Raw genomic sequence first — 24,040 nt, 5'->3', positions numbered from 1 at the left:
GGAGCACGTTCAAGACCCTTAGATGCCAGCGCTCGGCGAGTGTGGGGGACCAGGAGAGAGACAGATGGGGATTAGGCGAATTGAGCATCCGGAGAATAATTTCCTCTTTTAATTTGGGTCCTACCGACCATGAAAGAAGCATTAGCCGTCCAGTTACATAACCACACCAGAACCCGGCTGGGGAGAGCAGCAGCCCGCGGACCGGCCTTCCTGCCTCTGCGCCTGCCTGCCTGGAGGAGGTGGGGGCTGTATTCACTGGCTCCTCTGCCAGTTCTCAGAGAACCTCAGTGAGGCGTCCCAGGCCGCACAGTTCGGGACTTGCACTCAGAATTTGAACTGGGTTTGCCTGGAGAGAGCTTTTCCATATCACTGGGCAAAGATGCAATGTGGTGTCGCCTTCTAAGCCCGGGGGGCGCTGAACTCAGTTGGGAACGTCCAAGATTGCATGGAATAATGGAAAACTGGAATCTACCCATGTTTGACAATAAGGAGAATGGGCAAATGAACCACGTGGAGTGTTCGGTGCTGTGGCATACCCTAGAGGACAACGAAAGACTTGGGGGTGATCCCTATTCAGACATGTTAGAGATGCAGCATTAAGTGAAGAAGGAAGGGTAAGTTGCAGAACAACATGGACAGTGTGGTCTCATTTATGTTAAAAGAAAAAGAAAACCACAAATCCCCAGCAAAGCTATCCCCGCATCTACAATGTTCAGAAAAGCAGATGCTATTAAAGCGGCCTCGAGGGTGGCCTCATGGGGCTGGTCTCCTTTGAAAAGAGGCAGAGCCTAAAGAGAGGTCAGAAGGAAGTTCATATTTTACTCTATATACTTCTGTACTATTTGAATTTCTCACACCAGAATGTATTGTGTGTGCTTGTGTCATTTAGAAGCAAATCCTCAAAGACATAAAGGCTGGGAGCAGTCTTGCAGATGGAGTTTGGACTCCACCTCCCTTCTCAGAAAGCAAGAAGGAAGGTCTGAATGTACTCAAAGTTAGAGGACAGAGTCTTAAAGAGATGTGGCCTAGCACTTTGTTATCTGAACAGGGAAACTGAAGTCCAGGACTTGACAGGGACTGACCCCACCATTTCCCAGCAGCCGACAGCAGGCTGTGGGTTGTTAGCCTGTTGGCTCTTCCACCACCAGCTGCTCTGCCTTGCCAGTTCTCAAATAGCTGGGGTCACGGTGGGGCAGGAGAAGGAAGCAAGAAAGAAAGAACCAAGTGCCCATAGGGCAGATTGGGGGGGGAGCAATTTCCATCCACCCAACCATCCATCCAACAAATGTGTTGAGGGTGATGGAGGATTTAAAGCATGTCTGCAAATTCTTCAAAACTCTTCTCTTTAGAAAGTGGATCCCTGTCTCTTCCCCTTGATTATAGGCTTTCCTCAGTGACTCACTTATAGCCCCTAGAATACAGTGGAAGTGACACTGCCTGATTCCAAGACTGGATCAGAAAAGGTCACTCAGCTTTCTTCTGGCTCTCTTAGGATGCTTGCTCTGGGGAATTAAGCTATGTAAGATGTTGACTGGGCTTCCCTGGTGGTTCAGATGGTAAAGAATCTGCCTGCAATGCAGGAGACACCCGGGTTCAATCCCTAGGTCGGGAAGATCCCCTGGAGAAGGGAATGGCTACCCACTCCAGTATTCTTGCCTGGAGAATCCCATGGACAGAGCCTGGCAGACTATAGTCCATAGTGTTGCAGAGTCGGACACAACTGAGTGACTAACACCCCAAGATGTTGACTTTGACTACCCTGGAGACTGCCATGCTGGAGAAGCTACATTGTAGCATTTTAATCAAAAGCCCTTCAAGTCCCCAGCCAACTGCTAGCATCAGCTGCAGCCATGAGCATACACTATCTTTTGCATCCAGCCCGGTAGAACCTCCGCTTGATTGCAGCCCATGGCAGACTCCAAGTGAGAACTACTTGGCTGAGACCTTCCCAAATTCCAGATCCAAAAAATCATGAGCAAAATAAGTCACTAAATTGTGGAGTGACTTGTTACGAAGTGATAGGATGTGAAAAGGGGGGTTACTCTGTACACAGAGGAGTAGAATGACGAATAAGCATGGTCTCTGCCCCCAACATAATAGCAATTTAATGGCAAAGCTGAACACACAGGCAGATAATTACAAAATAATGTGGTAAGCACACCGGTGGAGTCATGCGCTGGTAATATGGGAACAGAGCAGGAGTCTGTAATCTAGGATGGGTGGGGTCTGAAAAATTTTCCTGGAGGAGGTGACATTGAACTGGCTCTGAAAAGTGAGTAAGGGTTGTCTGGGTAAGGGATGAGGTAAGAAGGGAAAGGCAGTCCCGGCAGAAGTAAGCACGAGTGAGCCCCAGAGGTGAGAAATGGAATAAAGTCAGCCAGCAAGGAAGCCCCTTATGAAATAGGAGACAGGGAGGGAACAAGATGAGGCTGGGTAGGTGGCAGGGACCCCAGATCATGGGAGCCTGGAATGACAGGAGAGCAACTGGGAGGTGGAGGCAGGAGGTGGAGCCTCTGGGGGCAGCAGGCAGGAGGATGGAGAAGAGGAGAGCGAGCAGGAAAGTGGAGACAGACTGATGAGGAACAGGAAAGAGAACATGAGGGTCTCAAAGCTAGAAAAAGCCAGGGTGCATGAGATGTAAGAAATATTTGGGAAATAAATTGTCAGGCCTGGGTGCCTGGCTGGGAGTGTCAGGGCCAGCTCCTGGGTTTCTGTCTTGGGGACCCAGTGGGCAGTGGCACCAGCAGCTGGGAGAGCCCTGGAGGAGAAGTGAGTGTGATCTGGCCTTTTTGCTGCATTTTGGAAGGCCCAAGGTAGGATGTTCAACAACTTATTAGATGTTTAATCCAAAATTGGGGGGAGAGACTTGGGGAGGTATGGTGACCACAGACTCTCCATAAAGTGGAGCATGAGTGAGTGAATGATGAATGAGTGAATGAATAAATGTGTGCCAGGAGGAAAGTGAGTGCAGTGGGTTAGATGAGGTATTGAGAGGGTGTGGGACTGGCCCTGAGTACTGACTTTACTGCTGAAACTGCCTGAGGGGGTATATAGGTGGGAGCCAGATGTGATCCTGGTCGAGCCCACTCCCTTTCTGATTTCCCAGGTGGCACTAGTGGTAAATAACCCACCTGCCTATGCAGGAGACATAAGAGGCGCAGGTTTGATCCCTAGGTTGGGATCCGCTGGAGGAGGGCATGGCAATCCACTCCAGTGTTCTTGCCTGGAGAATCCCATGGACAGAGGAGCCTGGAGGGCTGCAGTCCATAGGGTTGCACAGAGTTGGACGTGACTGAAGCAACTTAGCAGCAGCAGATATGCTAACCAATGGCCTGGTGATCCGTGGTCAAATTTCCTGGAATGTGACCCCGTGGGTAGGCCACAAGAAAAGACAAGGAAGAAAATACAGAAGTCCAAGGAGCCAGGAGACTCAGAACCAAGAAGCATATTAATGTAGCAACTGTTGTGTGCCTGGTACTGTGTTCCATGTATATTATTCAATTTAATCCTTAAGTCAATCCATTTATGGATTCAACAACTATTTGTTGACTACCTGCTATGTCCCAGGCACTGGACTAATTGCTGGGTATGTACTAGTGAATAAAACACTGTCCCAGCCCTCATGGAGCTTAGGGTATATACAGGGGAGGTTATTATTCCCATTTGACAAAGCTCAGAGAGATCCAAGGTCACACAGCTGGTGAGAGGTGGGCTGTTTGGCTCCATGTCCGGAATGCCTCGGGCACCAAGACATGGCACCTGGCAGAGGATGGAGTAGGGCTAAGGCTTGAGACTGTCTGTCTGCCCAGCCCATGGCCAGGGCCCTGTTGTCTCTCCCCCCAGGCCACCTGCTCCACTTCCTGTCAGCTCATGGCTGTAGGACTTGGGCTCTCTTCTCGCAGCTCCTAGAATGGGAAGGACCCAGCAGATTGACAGGTTTCACGCTCTCATCTTTCAAGTGAGGAAACTGAGGCATAGGGAGAGGTTGTAAGGTCACGCTGCAAATTGGTGACAGAGCTGGGATTAAAACCTGGATCTCAAGCCCCCCACCACCGTGACTTCCCAGGCTAAGAGCAGGACCTAATCTCACTCTCGGCACCCAGCACATACCCAACATGCACCCAACGCGCGCACACACATACTGCCACGGTCCTTTCCCCAGTTCACCTGTCTTCAGTTGAAGACACTCTGGATTCCCGATAGCTAGATCATGTGTCCGCTAATACCCATGCACTAAATGGGGAGGGTGTAAATGGCTCTAAGGAGCTGAGATTAATGGGAGTCTCAGGCCCAGAGAAGCTAATACACTGGGAAGGGATGGGGACTGTGGCATGCTGGCAGGCTGTGCCTATCTGAAAATGTGGCCATCCTCAGCTCCAGCCAGACACTGCATGCGCCCAGATGCTTGCTGAGAGGAACCAGAAGTCTTGGTTTTATGACATCGCCTGATTTATGCATGAATCCACCTGCCAATGCAGGGAACGCAGGTTTGATTCTGAGGTTGGGAAGATCCCCTGGAGAAGGAAGTAGAATCCACTCCAGTATTCTTGCCTGGGCGATCCCGTGGACAGAGGAGCCTGGCGGGCTACAGTCCATGGGGTCACAAAAGAGTTGGACACGACTGAGCAGCTAAACCGCAGCAACAATATTAGGTTTACACATTTTTTCCAGCTTTGGCAAATGGTGGTCTTGTTTTTTGGTTTTTTGGTTTTTTTGGCTTCAAAGAAACAGGTATGGAAGTATGGCTTGCAATGAGAAACTTCCCTTTACCCTCAGAGACCCTGTCTGGCAGGCCCCAATCTACGAAGACTGAGAAGTTTGTCCATGAAATCTAAGGAGCCCTCCAGGTCTGAAGAACCTGAACCATGACTGGTGGCTTTTGTCATAAACCCCGGTGGCTCTCGATCTTGTCAGTACACTGGAATCATGGGGGAGCTTTGCTAATCCTGCTGCCCAGGTTGTACCCAGCATCCTCGGAGAGGGCCCAGGCACCAGCTTTTTGAAAAGCTCCTCAGGTCATCCTCAGGCGCACCAGGCAGCCCCGGCATCATGGGTAGCTTGTTAGAAATGCAACATCTCAAGCTCCACCCTAGACCAACTGACTCAGCACTTCTGAGCTGGGGCCTAGCAATTTGTGGTTTAACCTACCCTCCAGGTGATCCTGATTCTCAGTAAACTTTGAGGCTCATCATTTAAGACTGAGGTGAGAGGTATAGGTGGTGGCTGCCCGTAACTTGACATCTGAAAACAGGCAGCTTAACAAGACACCTTCAATGTAAAGATGCTTTTTAAAAAATTTACTCTGGTTTATTAACCCCAAGGGTCAGAGGTTGGAAACCTTGGAAACCTTCCCCACCCTGACCTCGAAATTGTTAAACACCTTTCCTTCACAGTCTGAGGCCAGAAGCCCTCCTCATTCCTGAAATTCCCCAACACAAGGCTGGCACAGAATAGGTATGCACCTAAGTGTCAGTTTCTTTCCTTTCTGTTTCCTCCTAGAATTTATAAGCAGTGGCTTTACATACGTCCTACTGCTGTTTTGATTTGTATTGAAGTTAGTCACATTACCAGAGTGGTCTGTGTGGCCAGCCAGGATTATGAAATACTGGGTCTCATCCAGTAGGGGCTGCTTGACTTTAAGACTTTGCTGATTCAGAGAGCTCTACAGAGTAGTGGAGTTGAGGGCAAGACACATTGATGGTCTTATATCTCTAAAGACCTATCCTATTTCTTTGATTCTATGACTCAAGAGATTTACCAAGAGCTTTTCTGGGGCAAAAAAAGAAAAAAAAAACAAAACAAAACACAGGCACATTATGTGTATATATTAATTATAAAATGCATTTATATTTTAGAAAAGTGAAAAATTCATATCTCAGAGGCAATGAAATGAGATTTTCCTGTGAATAATGGTTGGAAGGAAATATGTGGAAATACAACAGATGTTGGTTACAGATTATCTTTTGGTCTTTCAGGGTTCTTGTCATGGGTATTAACATGGGGGTTGTGTAATGATTACAAAATAAAATTTACAAAGAAAAAGAAATCCCACTAACCACAGTCTCCTCGGAAAGATATGACAGCAAAAAACTTTTGGGAAATCTGTTGTAACATGGTCCTAGTTCTTAGGGCTTGAATTTCATCCCCGTGCAGCCTCTCATAAATTATCCTTCGGGCCTCAATTTCTTCCCTTGCAATGGGAATCATGGTCTTGTTCATGGCTGGTTAGAGAATCAAATGCAGGGATTACTGAAGGAAGAGCAGATACAAATCCTTATATACTTAGTGTGGGAAGGGGGTGTTTCTGGGACACCTCCCCCAAAAATCCCAAGCCCAGCCTTGCAGTGAACCTCCTCTCTGCAAATGTAGGGAACAGTTCATATCCTACTTCCATAGCGGCCCCCACCTTATTAGCTGGCAAAATTCAATGCCTTGGACTGTCGCCAAAATCTCAGATCCACCGGAGCCTGAAAATCCATTGTGTTGGGACGACATACAGATGCCTCGTATGATCCAGGGACAGTCAAAGGGCCTGTGATTCCCTCACTGTGGTCTCTTTTTTTGGAGGAAAGGCCCTGATAAAATACAAAGGTGCTATTTTAGCAAGATTAACGCTGAGATTTAGAACATGGATTGTAACCTACAGATGGGCTTTTTTGGCCTTCAAGGGGTTTTTAAACGTTTGCGTTTCCCACAAGACAGTCACAACCCCTTTCATTCCTGCGGTTGCTGCTTGGGGTGTGCTGGAGCTGGGTGTGGCAGTCCTGATGGGGTCACCTGGGCCCCAGGGCATTAGGGAACTTCCAGAGAGCTGGACACCAGGGCATCATCAGCCTTGGGCTTGCTGCTGCAGCCTGTGATCAAGAATGTGAGTAGTAGGAAGGGCTTCTCACCCAGATTATAAAAGTTTTACAACTTCGAGGTCAAAGTGGGGAGGTTCAATCCAATAAGGGAGCAAAGCTAGCCTGTGGTTCTTCCGCTCACTCAGCAGGAGCCCCCACAGTGCTCAGGAGCCAGTTATCACATTGAATTCCCCCAACAGTGCAAGAGGTGTTGTCCTCATTTACAGATGGCTAAACTGAGACTGGGAGAGGCCAAGTCCCCCTGGTGCCTCTCCCCTTCAGGAAAGCAATACCTCCCTCTCTCCCCTCTGTTCCCCAAGGCTGGCAGGCCCAGGGAGGAGGTTAAGACGACTGTGGTAGGAGTTCTCCTCCGTGCCTTGATTGTTCTGCGCTCTCTGCTTGGGATGGGGCTCTCCAGGGCCCTGTGGCCAGATCTCTCAGCCTAAGCAAACCCTCCCGGAAGAGGTGGGGCTGGGAAAACTTATCAACTTGTCTGGGCATGGGAAAGGGAATGGCTAACCTCACCTCTGACTTGTCCTCCAGGCCCAGAGACTGTAAATAGTGAGTTCTTTTTTTTTTTTTTTTTTTTAAGATCTTTTCAAAAATTTATTTTACTTTTGGCTGTGCTGGGTCTTTGTTGCTGTGTGGGCTTTTCTTTCCTTGTGGCAGGTGGGAGCTACTCTCTAGTTATGGTGCGCAGGCTTCTCATTGCTGTGGCTTCTTGTTGCAGAGTACTGGGCTCTAGGGCCTGAGGGCTTCAGTAGTTGCAGCGTGTGGACTCAACAGTTGCAATTCCTGGGCTCTAGAGCACAGGCTTGATAGTTGTGGCATAGGGGCTTAGTTGCTCCATGGTATGTGGGATCTTCCTGGGCCAGGGATCAAACCCATGTCTCCTGCATTGGCAGGCGGATTTTATTTTACCACTGAGACACCAGGCAAGCCCCTGGTATGTTCTTAATAGGACTGCAAGAAACACTTGTGTTTACTAGGGCAGCTCTTCTTAGGTAATGTATCTTACAGCATTCAGAAAACATGGCAAAGGCGTTAAACATCCCCCACGATGCAACCAGCTAAAGATGACCATTCTGAGGTATCTTGAGGTATTTGGAAGTATCTTTTCTTTCTGTCCAAAGTGATATTAAACATTCTTCTACAGGGGCAGGGATCACAGGTATTTAGTTGCTTGGAGTTTTTTATCCACTTCATTTTGGGGGATGGGGGCTTTTTGGGAAACTATTTTTTTTAAATCCTTCCTATGAGTACAGAGAATACACAGCACAGTCTTCAGGAAATACTTGTTCGATGAAAGAAAACAAGCAGAGCCAGGTAATGGTTGGAGCCAGAACGCTGACTGACTTTGACTCGCTTAGCACAGGGCTGAGAGTCCCATCATCATTCACCATCCAACACTTTTTGGCATCCCTAATGTGTGTTCAGCCCTCATCCAACCTCACTGATGTTTGTTGACCTTTAATGTGAGAGATGCATGTGGGGAGGAAGAGTCCCAACCCAGTGATCCTGGAGTCAGCCAGGGTCTCAGCCTTCCCCCCACAATTACCAGCAGAATAGAACCCCAGGACTAAAGTCCCTTTGAACACTCTGAAGGGTTGTTAAGAAAGAAGGAGACAGTGCTAAAGGAGCCAATATTCAAAGAAAGCAGGAAGAGGAGAAGCTGGACAAAGGAAGGTTGTGGGCTATCAGCACAGAGGCAAAGGTCACAGAGTTTCTCTTCCTGGAGACTTCCAAGAAGGTGGTATCTCTGTGGACTGGGTCAGTGGCCACCCATCCCAGGGCAGGCGGAGGGACCAGGGACTTCAGGAGACCTTCAAGAAAGCAAGGATGCCGGGACAGACAGGCAGAGGAAGGTGTTGTGGGACTTAGGCGGGGACAATGATTTTTCTCACCAGGTGGAGTGGGCTGTAGACGCTGGCAGGGAAGCAGAAGCTTTGTGGTTCTCTGTTGGCTCAAGGTCCTTTTAGATCTGGGAGCATGTGGGAGGCTCAGGACAGAGCTGGCCCACTCTACAAAGGTACTTAAGGATTCTTCCTGGAAAACCAACAGGAGGAAGCTAACAATGCCAGGCTCCTGGCCCATGCCATTGGCCCTGGCCAGTGGAGAGGCTTCAGGGTAAGGCTTTGAACCCCTGGGTTTGAATTCACACTCTGCCACTTTCAAGCTGGGTGACAGTAGGCAGGAAAGAGATTAGCTCTCTGAGTTTTACTGTCTTCCACTGTGAAATGGGGATTAGAAAGACCCACCAAAAACCTAGTTCCTCTTTTCACCTTCTCCTCTCAGTGTTGGGAAGAGGACTATGCAAGATAAACTAGACCAAAGGGCCTAACACATCTAGGTGCTCAGTAAATCTAATCTCCCATAAATGGTGGTTCTCAGAATAGACTATTCTTGGGAACAAAGTTAAACTGAGGTTCTTCCTCACCCCATGATGAGCAGGTCTGCAGTGACCTCAGGATTTGCCTTTTTCACAAGACTCTGGCCCAGGTGATTCTGAGATGGCAAGACCCCAAGGGAGCCCTAAATATGCCACAAAGGCTATTGCCAGGCTGGGGCTCTGACCAGGGTCTCCCCCAAAACCTTCATGGCCTTGGCCACTAGCCCAAGGCCCTAGACCACAGCCCCTCCCTCCAGAGAGCAATGGACTCTACCAACACGTGGGCTGTGTTGCTGGGATGCAGTGTGAGTTTGTCTGCCTTCTCCACCCCATGCCAACCTGCCCAGCAGGCCCCACTGCCTTGGCAACGCATTGCAAAGTCCACACAAAGGAAAACTGCACGAGGGAGGTTGGTCCTGCCCAATGCCAGGGGAAGGGTTTCCATGGCAATGCTGACATCACTAGGCTCAGCTGGCGGCAGAGCCAAGCCCTGAATGGAGGCACCTGGGTGTTTGCACTACAGCTCCACAGAGGAAGGTGACCCATGGCCCTTGCTGAGCCCAGTTGTGGGCCCCATACAGATCTGGATTCAAAACCGAGCCCTGCCCCTGACATGCTTGGTGGTTTTCAGCAAAGCCACAAGGCCTGAGACTTGGTCATCTCATTGTTAGTAAAATAGAACTAACAATATTTACCTTGCAATGAAGGTGAAAGGAAATAATGAATAATAGGTGCATGATAAATTGTGAAAACCTAGTCCAATGGTGAGTGGCAGCTTCAGGTGTTTGCAAGGGGGCCCCCTGACTGTTGGGGCCCTTGATGTGGGGTCCAGGAGAGATGCCTCACAGTTGAGGAGGAGAAGGCACAGTTATTTGTCAACTCTCCGTGGATGAGTGGGTGGGAAAAGGATGGTACTGGTGAGGAGAGTCGTGGGAAGGGAGATTGTAGGGTCTGGATGGCAGCTCAAGGGTGTTCTGGTCTCAGGCCCTCAGTCAGCAGATACGGGTTTAGAGGCCCAGGAAGCGAGTGTGCCCGCCCCAATCTTACCCTGCATTATGAAGGAGCCAGGTTGTCAGCGAGGGTCCGCTGTGCCCAGGGAGTGGGCCCTGGGGGAGGAGCCATCTTTGTTCTTCACACTGTGGGAATAACAGACTGCTCTGTGGGAAATCAGCAGAAAGTCAGGAGCACAGAGCCGGAGAGGATGTGACCTTCTGAGGTCAGTGGAGTTATGGGTTTAAGTTCACCCCTAAGGTGCCTGGCAGCAGGGGAGCCAGGCGGCAGAGGGCTGACAAAGGCCACTCGGATTTCCTCTTTGCCACCTCCTCCTCCTCAGAGGAAGAGGCCAGGCAGCACATTCAGAAGGTGTCCTTGGCCATTTGCATCCCTAAGCTCTGGCCAGGGAGCCCAGTCTGTTTTCTAGCAGTGCCCCCCCTCCTTACCCCACACCCAGCCTAGCCTGCTCTGCTAGGTGAGGGCCTCCCAGGCCTCAGCGCATGGCTGAGGGCAATTCTAGGAAGAAGCCTTGGGCTGCCTGTCCAGCAGCCCCCACCAGCCTTCCCATCCCAGGCTGGAAAGCACACTGTATGAGCCCTGTCAGGCTCTCCATTTTTGAGGAAGTTGCTAGGGCCTGTTCCCTACGGAGGTTCAGCCTGTGCTCTGACTCCTGTTCTGCCAGGCTCTGCTCCATGTCCACCCAAATGCCTGTGCTGGGGTTATCCTCTGATCCATGAGACCTCTAAGGGCCCTCAGCCCCCTTGGGGGAAGGACAGACCCCCATGGAGACTTGTCAACCTCTCAGAATGTTTCTGTAAGTTCTAGACAGCAGATTGGACCTAAACGCTCCTCTCTCATGTTAGGAAGGCCGCAGCCCCTCAATCTGCTCCCCCCACCCTTTGCCGCCCAGGGTGAGGGATCAGGCCTGCTGCTGAGGAGAGGAAGGTATGTGCTGCCCAGAAGCCCTGATAGGGTCACAGGGAAGAGAAGGGACCCTCAGGTTACTTTGCAAGGCCATGTAGTTCGTGCCGATCAGAAGAGAAAAGAGTCAGGGGAGGGTGTTCTGTGAGTGTTGACTGCCATACCACTTGTTACTGTGATTAGTTGAAACTGTACTGTCAGATATCTTCCCAGCAAGAAGAGCCAAGCAGCCTGTTTCTTTCAGAAAACTCGAAAACTAGACCAAAGCTGTTGTTGTAATGAAGAGAAAATGAACCAGTGTGTTTTGCTGTGGTCTGCCTTTGGGTCCCTATGGATCTTTTGCCTTTCTCAGCCTTGAACTGACTTGTACCCACCCCACTGTAGCTTCCTGCTCAGTTGAACTGGGATATGTCACTGTTTGGCTTCAAACTGGTTCTGTAAGGGCGGCCACAGTCTATTGTCCTAGAGGCGGGAGAGTCACTCATTGGGGTGCCCTGGAGGAAGCAAGTGTGTAGCAGCAGGAGGTCCAAAGGTGCAGGGAAAAGGAACGCCCTTTCTGAGATAGAGGGCCCAAGGCCTTGGAAGCAAAACTGGGTGCCCACTTGAGACACACTCTCTCAGCAGATGGGAGCTGCCTGACTCTCCCTTTCCCTGTGTAGGCCTCCTGAAGGAGGGAGAAATTGGATCAAAGTTTGAAAGTACCTGGCAAGAGGGTCCCTCTTCCCAAACCAGGTGATGGACTTTTCAAGGCTGCATCCTTCGGCCTCCTCCCTGGAGGAGGGTGGGCCCAGCATCAAGGCTGCAGGTCTAGTGTACCCTCCCAGGACATGCTGAGGAGGAGCCCAGCTCCTTGGGCCACTTGCTCTGACCTTAGAGGGGCTCCCAGTGCAGGCTAAGCGATGATTCAGCCTGGGCCAGGCCTTTAAACACACTGGGGGTTCAATTCTCAACTCTAGCTTGTATGTGCTCAACCCAGCGCCTGTTTACATAAGATGGTTTGACAGGAGGAAACAAACCAGCATTCAGCTTGGGGAGAGCCCCAGCTGTGGCCTGCCATGGGGAGCTGTCCTTAGCTCACCTGCCCTGTGACCCTGGCTCCTGACTCCCACTGACCTCTACAGATTCTTCAGCAAAAACATCTGGCCCCTGCTTGGCAGCAAGTGGCCTCAATGAAGCAAGAGCCAGCTGCTGAGGATAAGGACACCATGCTCCCTCCTGGTGAAATCCTGGGGCTTCCCACTCCTCTGAGGCTGAAATCACAGCAGAAGTGCCCGGGGAGCTATGGGGGAATGAGGCTGCTGGGCCCACATTTTGGCTAGTCTCTGCCTGAGACTTTTCCACACACATTATGTCATTGTACCTTCACAAGATCTGCTGAAGAAGGTAGTAGCTTTTCCAGGGAACCAAGGAGGAAATTCAGGAGTCACAGCTCATGCCCCAAGAAGCCAGGATGACCCAGCCTGTCCTGTGTTGCACATAGCCTTTGACCGGGAGAAGGTGGGTGGGTGCCTGTCTCCCCAGGGTCTTAAAAAACTGGACAGAACTCCCTCTGCCCACTTGGAATTGTGGGGCAGGAGTGGGGAGTGCTTCTTCTTCCTTCTTCTCACTAGAATGTTGACACCAGGTGAAAATACAGTGACAGGTGGGACCCTACTTGAGAAATGGCCAAACTAATGCCAGTAAGCATGGCATCGATACTCTGTGAGTGAGCTGACAGACTCTCAAGGCTAAGCCAGGCTAACCCAGCAGAAAGGTGAAAATGGAGGGCTGGTCTGAAGCCTCGCTCTCACATTGACTGTCCACTCTAAGATGGACCCCTGTACATCCCCAACCTTTATTCTTCCTGCATTCACACCAGAAACATTGTGTTCTGGGGTCCTTCCTCTGGAAACAGGGGCAGGTTTGGCATAAGCCTGGGAGCCTCAGACAAGCCCACATCCCAAGCTGGTGCCTGAAGGCCTGGTTTCCTTTGGGCTGATCCGCAGCAATACTCTGAACGAGGGCCCCAATCTCTCTGATGCTAGGTTCTCTCATCTGCAAAAGCAGTCCTGCCTGAAAAGGCTGTTGTGGCAGCAGAGGAGATCCGTGTGTCCAGCTCTATAATCAGGCAGGTGCTGAACAAAGGGAGGATGGTGGCCCTACCCCCAACCGCATCATGGAGGGGTTGAAAACCAGGAGGGACAGTCTGTTAGAAGAAGCAGAGGCCCCACCTCCACCTAGACTGCTCAGCCTCTTGGCCCAGGAATGTTGAGCCAGGAAGGCTAGTGACTCATAGTGACCTCACTCGACTTGGCCTTTGTTGTTCTTGCTGTCAAATGGGCACAAGGGCTCTTGATCAAGCATGAAGGGTCCCCATGAAGGGTCTTGGGTGACTGTGGAACTCTGTTAATACCATCTCCACTCCTCCTTGCTCTTACTCATCTAGGAAGTCATATGAAGGAGGGAGATCCCAGAAAAGAGTAAGAAACAAAGAAAAGAAGCTTCACTTACAATCCAGTGTCCAGAGCTAGCTGGATCTCACCCCGCTCCTCATCAGAGCTGGTGGCTCCTTGTCTGTCACTTTTCCACAAACAACCAGAGACAAGTTACCATTTAACCAGCCCCTGGGAACTGGGGCCAAATTCTCCAAATGGCAAACCAGCAGGACCTGTTTTCTGGAATGAAATAAACCGACCAGACCTAATTCATGGCTGCCGTCAAACAACCCTCCACCTCCTCCTTGCCCAGACCAGAAAAATGACCTTTCTGAGCTTCCAGGACTCAAGAGCCAAGCAGGGAGAAGAGGCTACTGGGAGGAGCCAGAGCCAGGCCTCGGGAGAAGACACAGGTTGTCGAATGAGTGAGCAGGCAGTGTCGCCCAGAGCTGGCTAGATGAGTCCAGAGCAATCCATAGTTCACTGGAGAGGCAGGCTGGGATTGGAGCGGGCTCCCCAAAATCTACAGACTGGGGGCCCTGGGAGCCAGGGAGATAGCAGAGCCCAGCCTCCTCCCTCAGCCCTCCCCCGCCAGCACCAGAGGCCAGCGGCCAGAGGTCTTGTCTCTTAAGCTCTTCTTGAACCAGGTTAGCTCTTCATCACCTGAGGGGTGCACACATGTCTGGTAGCCATACATGCAATCAGTGCTCATTGAAGAACTACTTGACTCTAGTCCTTTTCTTCAGAACCCCAAGCCTTGGTCAATTGAACCTCTGGATTCCTGGGCTATCAGAACCGGAAGGGTGGAAGACATCTTAGGAATAATGTAAGAGGGGGGAATTGTATGGGATGGGAGGGGGCTTACATTTTACTTTACTATTAAAAAAAAATTTTTTTTGCTTTAGGTGACATCAGGTTATATATTTTTACCCTTATTAAAGTTTTATATAAATTTTACATTATAAAATATTTCAATCATACAGAGAAGTACAGAGTAATATTTTAGATAACCACATACCCACCACTAAGCTTGAACAAATGTTAACATTTTGCTCATTTTCTTTAGTCTCCTTTGATCGGAAAGTTAAATGTTGGCCATAGAACAGAAGTGCCATCCCTAACCCATCCTTCTTCCTCCCTCTTCAGAGGCCACTAACTTGAGACAGATGCGTTTCCCATGTGTGTTTTCATACTTTTACTGTATATATGGGTTCATAAGCAACCTACAGTGTAGTTTTGCATATTTATAAAATGATGTGAGAAACGTGAAGTGCAGACTAATACTTGGTACATGAGTTTTCCTCCTTGGTACTCTGGGGACCTGGCTAATCAGTTACCTCCAGTGTAGGGCCTGGAGGAAGCAGGGCCCATGACCCTCATCTTTTTCAAACAAATAGCAGCAACTCTTTCCTCTGAGGTATACATGGGGCTTCTGCATAAGATCTCATTTGAAAAACAAGTTCCATTGCTTGAAAGTTACAAGTCTAATGGGAATCCCTTGTCTGACAGAGGGGAGGTGACAGCTTCCCCATGGGCCTCCTTGCTCAACAAAATAAAGATAGATAGGCACCCAGACCCCAAGGCTGATTTGCTCCTGGGTCAGAGGCAAAAGCCTGGGGTCTCTGAGGAGGCCAAAGGATGGTCCCTTTGAGGAGTGACAGGGCACAGCCCTTTGTGTGGCATCCACAGGCCCCCTGTGGCTATTGAGCCCTGGAATCCAGCTAGCTCAAGCTGAGAGGTGCTACAAGAGTGAACATCACACCTGGTTCTGAAGATTTAGTCCAAAAAAAGAATACATAATATCTCATTAATTTTTCTATTGATTATGTAGTAGAATGATAATATTTTGGGTATGTGGGGTTAAGCAAAAATATATCCCTAAAATTAATTGCACTTGTTTCTTTCACACTTTAAAAATGTGACCATAGAAAGTTATATATGTGCTGGCATGTTTCTGCTGGACAGAGTTGCCCTGGGCCTTACGCTCAGGCCAAAGGCAAAGCAACCAGATCACAAGAGTGAGACCAGGGCGGGAGGAAGATGGTCTCCAGGAGCCCTGAGCTGGAGCTTTCTTTCATGGGCCACATCTGGGCACTGGATTCTGATGAGGACAGGGTGAAACCAGTAAGTACCTCCCGCGCCTCACTGTGAGGGGCTCCTCTCTCTGAGGCCCTCCCACCCTGGGCCTCCAGGATCCCAATTTACCCAATCTCAGGCCTTGAGAGCTGAGTAGGAGTCAGAGTAAGCATCTCCATCTGATATTTCATCCTTCACCTCTAGGCCCCTATGTGCATAGATCCCAGGGAATCAGAACAGGACAGTACCCTCTCCTGGCTCTCTGGCCTCCCTTTCTGTAAAAATGTCAGGGGCCTTTGCTGCCCCACCCCATCTTCCCCTCTGCATTGGACTTGAGTGCTGGCACTGGGCTCTTCATCCTGAACTCCCCCCACCACAGACATACAACTCGCTTGGGAAGAGGGTCCTTGGAGTCTGTTGTGGGCTTCAGAGACTGCCCCATATGTCAACAGCACACACCAGGGCCCCTGGAGGTGAGAGGGGCTGCTGAAGGGCCGGAGCCTCCGGACACAATGCCTCTAGTCTGGCATCATGGAAGATGCCCAGTCTCTGGGGGACCCTCCCCCAACCAGTTCTGTCTTCTCTTGTGCCCAGGTCTGTGATTCCAGCCAATTACTCTATCTTCCCCAGAGTTGGCCAAGCATGACACTTCCCTATTGAAATTTCTCAGCTATCACCCTGTGTAGAAGGGAGCTGTCAGCTGGCAGCTTTTCTCTGTTAAGGTAGGGGCGAGGAGAAGGGGGGGGGGGGGCTGTATGGTCTATCAGAAAAATGAGAAAAATGTCAGGTGCTCAAGCTCCTATGACAGAGAGCAACCTTTCCTCCCCATGGGGGAAATAGAATCCAGAATGTAACAACTTTTGAGATTCCAACATATCTGGAAAAAAATAGCATCCTCCACTACTTACAAAATAATACAAATGCACACAGTAAAATATTCAAATAATATAAAAGCCCTCCCCAATTTTAAAAACATTACACATAATTCACCTTTCATCATTGGCCTTTGCAAATTTCAAGGTGGACACTGATGGCAGTTCTGAGACTTTCCCTCCACCCTTCTCCACTTCACTTTGGGAAATCAAAATAACTGAATTTTACAAGTCTCTTGCCTGAAAATATGCCTTCTAATGTAGAAAAAGCTGTCAGCAGAGGACTGTGCTCCAGAAACTACAGACTATAAAGAATGAGTGTATACGTTGAGAGTTCACTGTTTTAATCAAATAAAGCCTACAATAAAGTTAATCTGACACATAGTTAATGAGATAATCATTGTTGCACTTCATGGGAATTAGGCATTAATGGAAAGTAGTTTTATAAATGATAGTAATTATACTGTTGCCTTTACTCAGCCAAATTTTTGAAGTTTTTTCTTCTTGTTTTGTTCCTTCCCTTGCATATGCTGTCAGTCTCTGTAATGAAGTTTCCTGTGGTTTTCTGTGTCATTTCATCACCATCCCCTCCTCACCCTGCCTCCACTCAGGTGACTGCCAGTCAGAAAGGTTTCCTTGAGCACCCACCCAGGGCCATTGTGCCAAGAACTTGGCTCAAGCTCTCTTATTTAATCCTCAGAAGAATCCCCAGAAATAGATTCACAAAAGTGAAAACTGACGTTCAGGTTGGTCATAAAAGTAGGAATGAGCCAACCCAGGCAGCCTGCCCCTGCCCTGGAGTGAAGCCACGGTGCTGGGCAGCCCCTCTCCCTCGTTCCTGGCTGGTCTCTGCTCCCTGGAAACATCAGTGCTGGGCAGTTGAGAGCAGCAGAAGCGTCAGGCTCTGTGCCTGCCCAGGGGAACAGAGCCGGATCTCCAGGTTACAGCAGGTGGAAAGGGGGTCAAAGTGGATTGGCTTTGTAGCCATCTGGGCCAAAGTTCAAACCCCAGCAACTCGTCAAATCCTTTTGAGCCTGGATGCTTCATCCATCAAATGGGGTGGAGAGTTCAGGGCTCTAGTGATAATCAAGTGAGCTGATGTTTGAAGGCTGAGTGCAGGCCTGCCCACAGAGGGGCTAAGCATGAGTAGGTCCGGTGTGTTGTGGGGCAGGGGCACAAGGGTAGCACCAGGAACAGGAGACTGTGCAGGCCCCATAGCCGGGGACCTTGGCACCGGGACTGGGATCCAGTGAGGGGAACAAAAGTGAGAGTGAACTTGCCCACTGAGCTCTGTGACTAGAGGCCATTCAGTTCAGTTCAGGTCAGTCGCTCAGTCGTGTCTGAGTCTTTGTGACCCCATGGACTGCAGCACGCCAGGCTTTTCTGTCCATCACCAACTCCTGGAGCTTGCTCAAACTCATGTCCATCGAGTCGGTGATGCCATCCAACCATCTCGTCCTCTGTCATCCCCTTCTCCTCCCGCTGTCAATCTTTCCCAGTATCAGGGTCTTTTCCAATGACTCCGTTCTTCCCATCAGGTGGCTAAAGCATTGGAGCTTCAGCTTCAGCATGAAGCTGAATATTCAGGGCTGATTTATTTTAGGATTGACTGTTTTGATCTCCTTGTAGTTCAAGGGACTCTCAAGAGTCTTCTCCAACACCACAGCTCAAAAGCATTAATTCTTCAGTGCTCAGCTTTCTTTATAGTCCAACTCTCACATCCATTTTAGGAATCAGTGAACTAAAATGGACTGGAATGGGCTAATTTATTTCAGATGACCATTATATCTACTGCTGTGGGCAAGAATCCCTTAGAAAAAATGGAGTAGCCCTCATAGTCAACAAAAGAGTCTGAAATGCAGTACTTGGGTGCAATCTCAAAAATGACAGAGTGACCTCTGTTTCCAAGGCAAACCATTCAATATCACAGTAATCTAAGTTTATGCCCCAACCAGTAATGCTGAAAAGCTGAAATTGAACAGTTCTATGAAGACCTACAAGATCTTCTAGAATTAACACCCAAAAAAGATGTCCTTTTCATCATAGGAGACTAGAATGCAGACATAGGAAGTCAAGAGATACCTGGAGTAACAGGCAAATTTGGCCTTGGAGTACAAAATGAAGCAGGACAAAGGCTAACAGAGTTTTGCCAAGAGAATGCACTGGTCATAGCAAACACCCTCTTCCAATAACACAACAGAAGACTCTACACATGGACATCACCAGATGGTCAATACTGAAATCAGATTGATTATATTCTTTGCAGCCAAAGATGGAGAAGCTCTATACAGTCAGCAAAAACAAGACTGGGAGCTGACTGTGGCTCAGATCATGAGCACCTTGTTGCCAAATTCAGACTTAAGTTGAAGAAAGTAGGGAAAACCACTGAACTATTCAGGTGTGATCTAAATCAAATCCCTTACGATTATACAGCGCAAGTGACAAATAGATTCAAGGGACTAGATCTGATAGACAGAGTGCCTGAAGAACTATGGATAGAGGTTCATGACATTGTACAGGAGGCAGTGATCAAGACCATCCCCAAGCAAAAGAAATACAAAAAGCAAAATGGTTGTCTGAGGAGGCCTTACAAATAGCTGAGAAGAGACGCTAAAGGGGCCACTCAAGGGGCAGATCAATCACAGGCTCTCTTCGGGACCAGCTGTAGGTTGGTCCAAGTTCCATGAAGGAGGAGAAAGCCCCCCCTTCATTGCAAATCTCCTCCAAAGCCTTAGGTTCCCTCAGCAGTCTTTTCATACCACTCTGGGTTATAAACAGGTTAACTGCAGCATGCAATCTGCAGCAAGGGGAGGGGGCAGCCAGCAGGAAACCCCAAGTAGGAAGAGAACAGGAAGGCTGCAAACACTGTCCAAGACAAACTCCTACCACCTTACCGTCTTGCCCTTAGGCCTGCCCTATTTGCCATCACCAACAAAGAAAGGCTGTGCACAAAGGTAGTGTTCCAGTTGCATGGGGCCAGCGGGGAACTCTTGTCACCTAGCTGGGCTGAGGATTCTAGGACAGGATCTAAACCACCAGGATCATCTACAAAGCAGACCTGAGTGGAGACTGTGTCACCACAGCTAGAAAGGCCATCTGGGGCCCACAAAGTCCTTGGGCCCTCACCAGCTTCCCACCTGGCCCAGGTGTATTGTTATCTGGGCTGCAGATAGAGCACAGAGATCAAGAATCACAGGACTATATCTAGGCTTTAAAATCAGCTACCCTTGCGGTTGAGTTCCAATTCTGCTGCCTTCTAGCAGTGAGACCCAGGACAGGTGGCTTATTTCCTCTGAGTCTTAGTTTTCCCACCTGTGAAATGGGGCTGATCATTGGTGCTAATCATTGTGAAGACACCTGTGCTCTGACTTGCTTGCTGAGTCCAGTGACTTATTCAAAAAAGGACTGTGGCAACGCCAACCATTTATAATGACAATATAAATATAATGATAATTCATTCTAGAAATACTTGTTGAACACCTATGATAGGCCAGGCACTGTGCAGGGTGCTCTTGGAGATATGAGGATAAGATGAGTCCCACCCCTCCTAGGGGACATGCACAGGAATAATTCTAACCTAAATCTGAGAGTGTTGAGTGATGTGGAGAGAGGTGTGCCATGAGAGGCATGAGGGAAAGCTTCCTGGAGGAGGCAGAATTTCAGCTAAGTTTGGGCAGCTGGCTAGCTGTAGGTAGGGGAAGAGAGGAAGGACATAGATGCATGAAGAAGAAACCAGAGGTGTGAAAGAGTGTGCAAGAATAGGGTACATGAAATCTCTAGTATCCAGTGGGTGATGAGGGGTGGGGAAGGGTGGTCAGTTCTCCTGGTGAGAGAGTGTTACTGTCCCCCCAAAGATGCCACTCTACTGCTGCCTTGCTGGGTGACCTTGAGCCAGGCACTGAGTCTGATGAATGGTTCCCCATCTTGTCCTCCAAGAACTTCAGTTATTCCTTTCACTTCTCCCCATTCTGCCTTCTGCATATATGCTGAATCTTTGTACAATGAAGTCTCTCAAGATTTTGTCCAAGGTTGTGAGTGATCAGTCAGAGGTGAAGAAAACAAATCATAGGAGTGGGTGAGAAGCTGGGAGGACCACCCCTGTGGTCTAGGAGAGCTAGGATGAGGCCTGGGTTGAGAGGAGTGAAAGGCAGCAGGTGGTAGTTTCCCTGGGTCAGAAGGCAGAGCCTGGGTGCAAAGCTGTGAAACCCAGCCAGAGAGGCAACTCCTCCACCAAAGAGGGAAAGTGGGTTGATGTGAGCACCAACTGAGGTACCTCTAAGATATCATGTGGAGTGTCTAGTAGACCACAGAGTTAGGAGCAGGGGCTGCAGACCTGCAAATCACTAGATGGGGACCAGGCCAGAAACCCAGTTAACCTGTCCAGCTCAGCACCCTTGATCTATTCCTGAGATGCAGGGGTAGGAGAGACAAAGAAAAAAAGAAAATGGCAAGGAAGTGATACTCCTGGGCCTCAGTTTCCACACCTGTGGAATGAGACGAGATGTTGACAACAGGTGGAGAGGGGAGAGGGGTGCTAAGGGGACCAGTTCTTCTTTCACCTTGGCTTTAAAGCCCTCAAGATGGTCTGGGGAACATCCTCTGCTCCCAAGTGTGGTCTCCTTGCCAATGCACCTGGCCTCTTTCCCTTAGGAGAATCCTGAGGCACTTCTGACAACCGTGGCTTCTTCCTGCTTCCACTGTCACTAGCTCTGGATTCTGGAGTCACTTCTGTGTTAGGTTGGCAGGTAAGAAGCAAAAGGGCTTGTGCTGGTATGGGGCGGTGATGGTGGTGTGTGTGTGTTATACTCAGGCCCTATCCTGCTGGTCCTTTTCTTTGTTATCTGATGGGAGGCCAGGCATTGGTGGGCATGATCATTGATATTGGTGCCTAATGAATGACCAATATGATAGTGAGACACACTGGGCCTATTACTCCAGCAATACAGAGTCTTAACGATCAACTCTCCTTGGCTCCCCACTTCACACCCCAGATCAGAAAAGAGGAGGGAAGAGGAGACCTGGAGCTGATTCCTGTCTTTCCAAAAGCCTCGAAGAAATAGAGCATTTATCTGTGTGAAGTCTATGCAGGCTTAACTAAAGTGTCAAGTTTCTTTGTTGAAGAACATGATAATGTATGTTTATTCAGTAATTACTATTATGAAACAAAACTATGGCATGCTCAGAAGCTTTGGTTGGTTTTATTTCATATAAAATTACCTCCTGAATTCATAATTACTGAAAAATGTAGTTTGATAGCATAAGGTTCTTTTATTTTAAAGCATGAAGCATGTGTGTATTCTGGGGGCTAGTGCAGAGCTGCGATAGTAAAAAGCTAAGATGCTCTCATTTTACAGATGGTAAAACTGAGGTGCATGGGCAAGGGCCCTGCTCATGGCTTATGATGAGGGAGGGGTCACACAACACGGAAGACCAGACCCCAATCTTCCTGAGCTCTAACCCTGGACTGCCCTGAAGGCTCTGCTGCTGATAGTTCTCTGGAAATACAGGGAGGAGAGAGAGTTAACTAATTCCGTACCTCTGGGCCAAGGCCATCTGCTGCCAGGAAGATAAGGAGAGGAGACCCCTGGGAATGAACAGTCCATTGATCGGAGAGACTGAGCAAGACAGGAAAAACAGCGCAGGTGGCAACAGAGAATGGGGGAGGGGAGGCTAAGACAGAGAAAAGCTGAGCAACAGGGACAGAGATACGTGGAACCAGACAGAGCTGAGGAGGTGGGGCTCCTGGGACCCTTGAGAATCGGGCGGCCCAGAGGCCAGATCCCACGGTGAGCAGAATCTGCTCTGGCCCACCCTCTCTCTTATACCATAGAGGATTAGGCCCGCGAGGGCCCTGAACTGCAGAAACAGAAGAATCTGACCAAGGGAGCACCTTGGCCTAAGCCACTGTGCAAAGGCAGTGTGCCCGCCTGGGGACCATCTGCCCTTTGGCAGACCAGCAGCCACAGCCCCCACTCCTCAAGGGCCACCAACTACTGCCGGAGACAGTCCCTTTGTTCCATAGGCCTTGCTCTGGAGAACTCTTAACCCCCATGAAAAACTCACCCCCAGAAAGTAGCTGGGAGCCCAGTCTGAGGCAGGGGAAAGGGCACCAGGCTAAGAGTTCAAAGTCCACGGCTTCAGGCCCTGTCCTGTCACCGACTCCCTGGCTCTCTGAGGGCTGTTAAAACCACCTGCACTCAGAGTAAAGGTCTGGGTGACGCTGGGCTCCCTGCCCCAGAACTTGTTTGGGGAAGCAGATGAGTGCTGAGACCTTGCTTCCTTCCCCTGCCAGCTTGCTCTCTAGGCAGAAGCCCTGCCACCATGTGTGGGGGAGTGGGGTGGGCGGGAAGGGCCAGACGATGGGCTGGGCATAAAGTGGCCTCCCTCCTCTGCCCCCTGGGGGGACCCGCCAGGCCCTCGGGCACTGTGTTTGAACAGCAAGCCAGCACCTGCGTGAGGAGTGGCTGGGCGTCCTGCCTGAAGCCGAAGAGAAGTTGCCCGGGGACTGGGCCCAGGCCTTCTTGTTCACCCAGAAATTCCAGCCTTTTAAGGATCAAGGGCCAGAGAGGAGCCTTTTCCAGGGCAGCAGGGAGCTGTTTTTCCAGCTTGGCAGTATCACCAAGCCTGGAGGGAGACTTCCCTGATCTTTGCTTGGGCATTCTGGGAAGACATTTTTGTCTGCTTGTGGTAAGATTCTTGTAGGACAAGCTGGTAGGCTAGGGGTCACTCTGATACCAGGGAGGCTCCAGCCCCTCATCAAGGCTCTTGAGAAAGAATTATTTTCCTAATCAACTTTATTGAGGTCAATTTACATATGATAAAGTGAACCTTACGTACAATAAAATGTGCCCATTTTAGATGTACCAGTCAGTGAGTTGATAAATGCATGTGCTTATGTAACTACCACAATAATCAACGTGTGCATGCCTTCATTACTCGTTCAGTCATGTCCAACTCTCTGCGACCCTGTGGACTGTAGCCCACCAGGCTCCTCTGTCCATGGAATTCTCCAGGCAAGAATACTGGAGTGGGTTGCCATGCCCTTCTCCAACCAAGGTATAGAACATCTCTTGATTAGGAAAATAATTCCTCCCCAAGAGCCTTGATGAGGGGCTGGAGCCTCCATCTTATCAGAGTGACCTTGCCAAACCTGCGAGCTTGTCGTACAACAATCTTACCACAGTGACTAATAAAGATTCCCTCCAACTCCCTTCCCAGTCAGTCACCAGCCCCTGCTCTGGCCCCAGGTGCCCAACGACCCGCTTTCTGTCCCTATACATTATTATTATTATCATTATTTTTTGTTGCACCATGTGGCATGTGGGATCTTAGTTTCCCGACCAGGGGTTGAACCTGCACCCCCTGCTTTGGAAGCATGGAAAATCTTAACCACTGGATCACCAGGGAAGTCCCCTGGCCCTATAGGTTAGACTTTCCTGTTTCATATATATTACCATATTGCTTGTACTCTTGTGTCTGACTTTTTTCACACAGCATAATAATTTTGAAATTCATCCATCTCATTGCGTCTTT

General features: G+C 49.4%; 2 long non-coding RNA genes across 2 annotated transcripts; one reads left to right on the top strand and one right to left on the bottom strand.

Annotated features, from left to right (window-relative positions):
* LOC136149647 (uncharacterized) lies at positions 1-22,832 on the top strand. The gene is made up of 3 exons (XR_010659690.1): positions 1-614; positions 21,158-21,252; positions 21,499-22,832. It is a non-coding gene; the product is annotated as an uncharacterized lncRNA (long non-coding RNA).
* Positions 5,939-13,695, bottom strand: LOC136149418 (uncharacterized). Its single transcript, XR_010659675.1, has 3 exons — positions 13,636-13,695; positions 6,407-6,575; positions 5,939-6,221 (listed from the first exon to the last, which is right to left on the bottom strand). It is a non-coding gene; the product is annotated as an uncharacterized lncRNA (long non-coding RNA).
* Positions 22,833-24,040: the final 1,208 nt, after the last annotated feature.

Source organism: Muntiacus reevesi, chromosome 18 (genome assembly GCF_963930625.1).
Source record: "Muntiacus reevesi chromosome 18, mMunRee1.1, whole genome shotgun sequence".
NCBI classification, from domain to species: Eukaryota; Metazoa; Chordata; class Mammalia; order Artiodactyla; family Cervidae; genus Muntiacus; species Muntiacus reevesi.
Note: the sequence above shows the minus strand (reverse complement) of the source record. Positions and strands in the feature narration are given on the sequence as shown.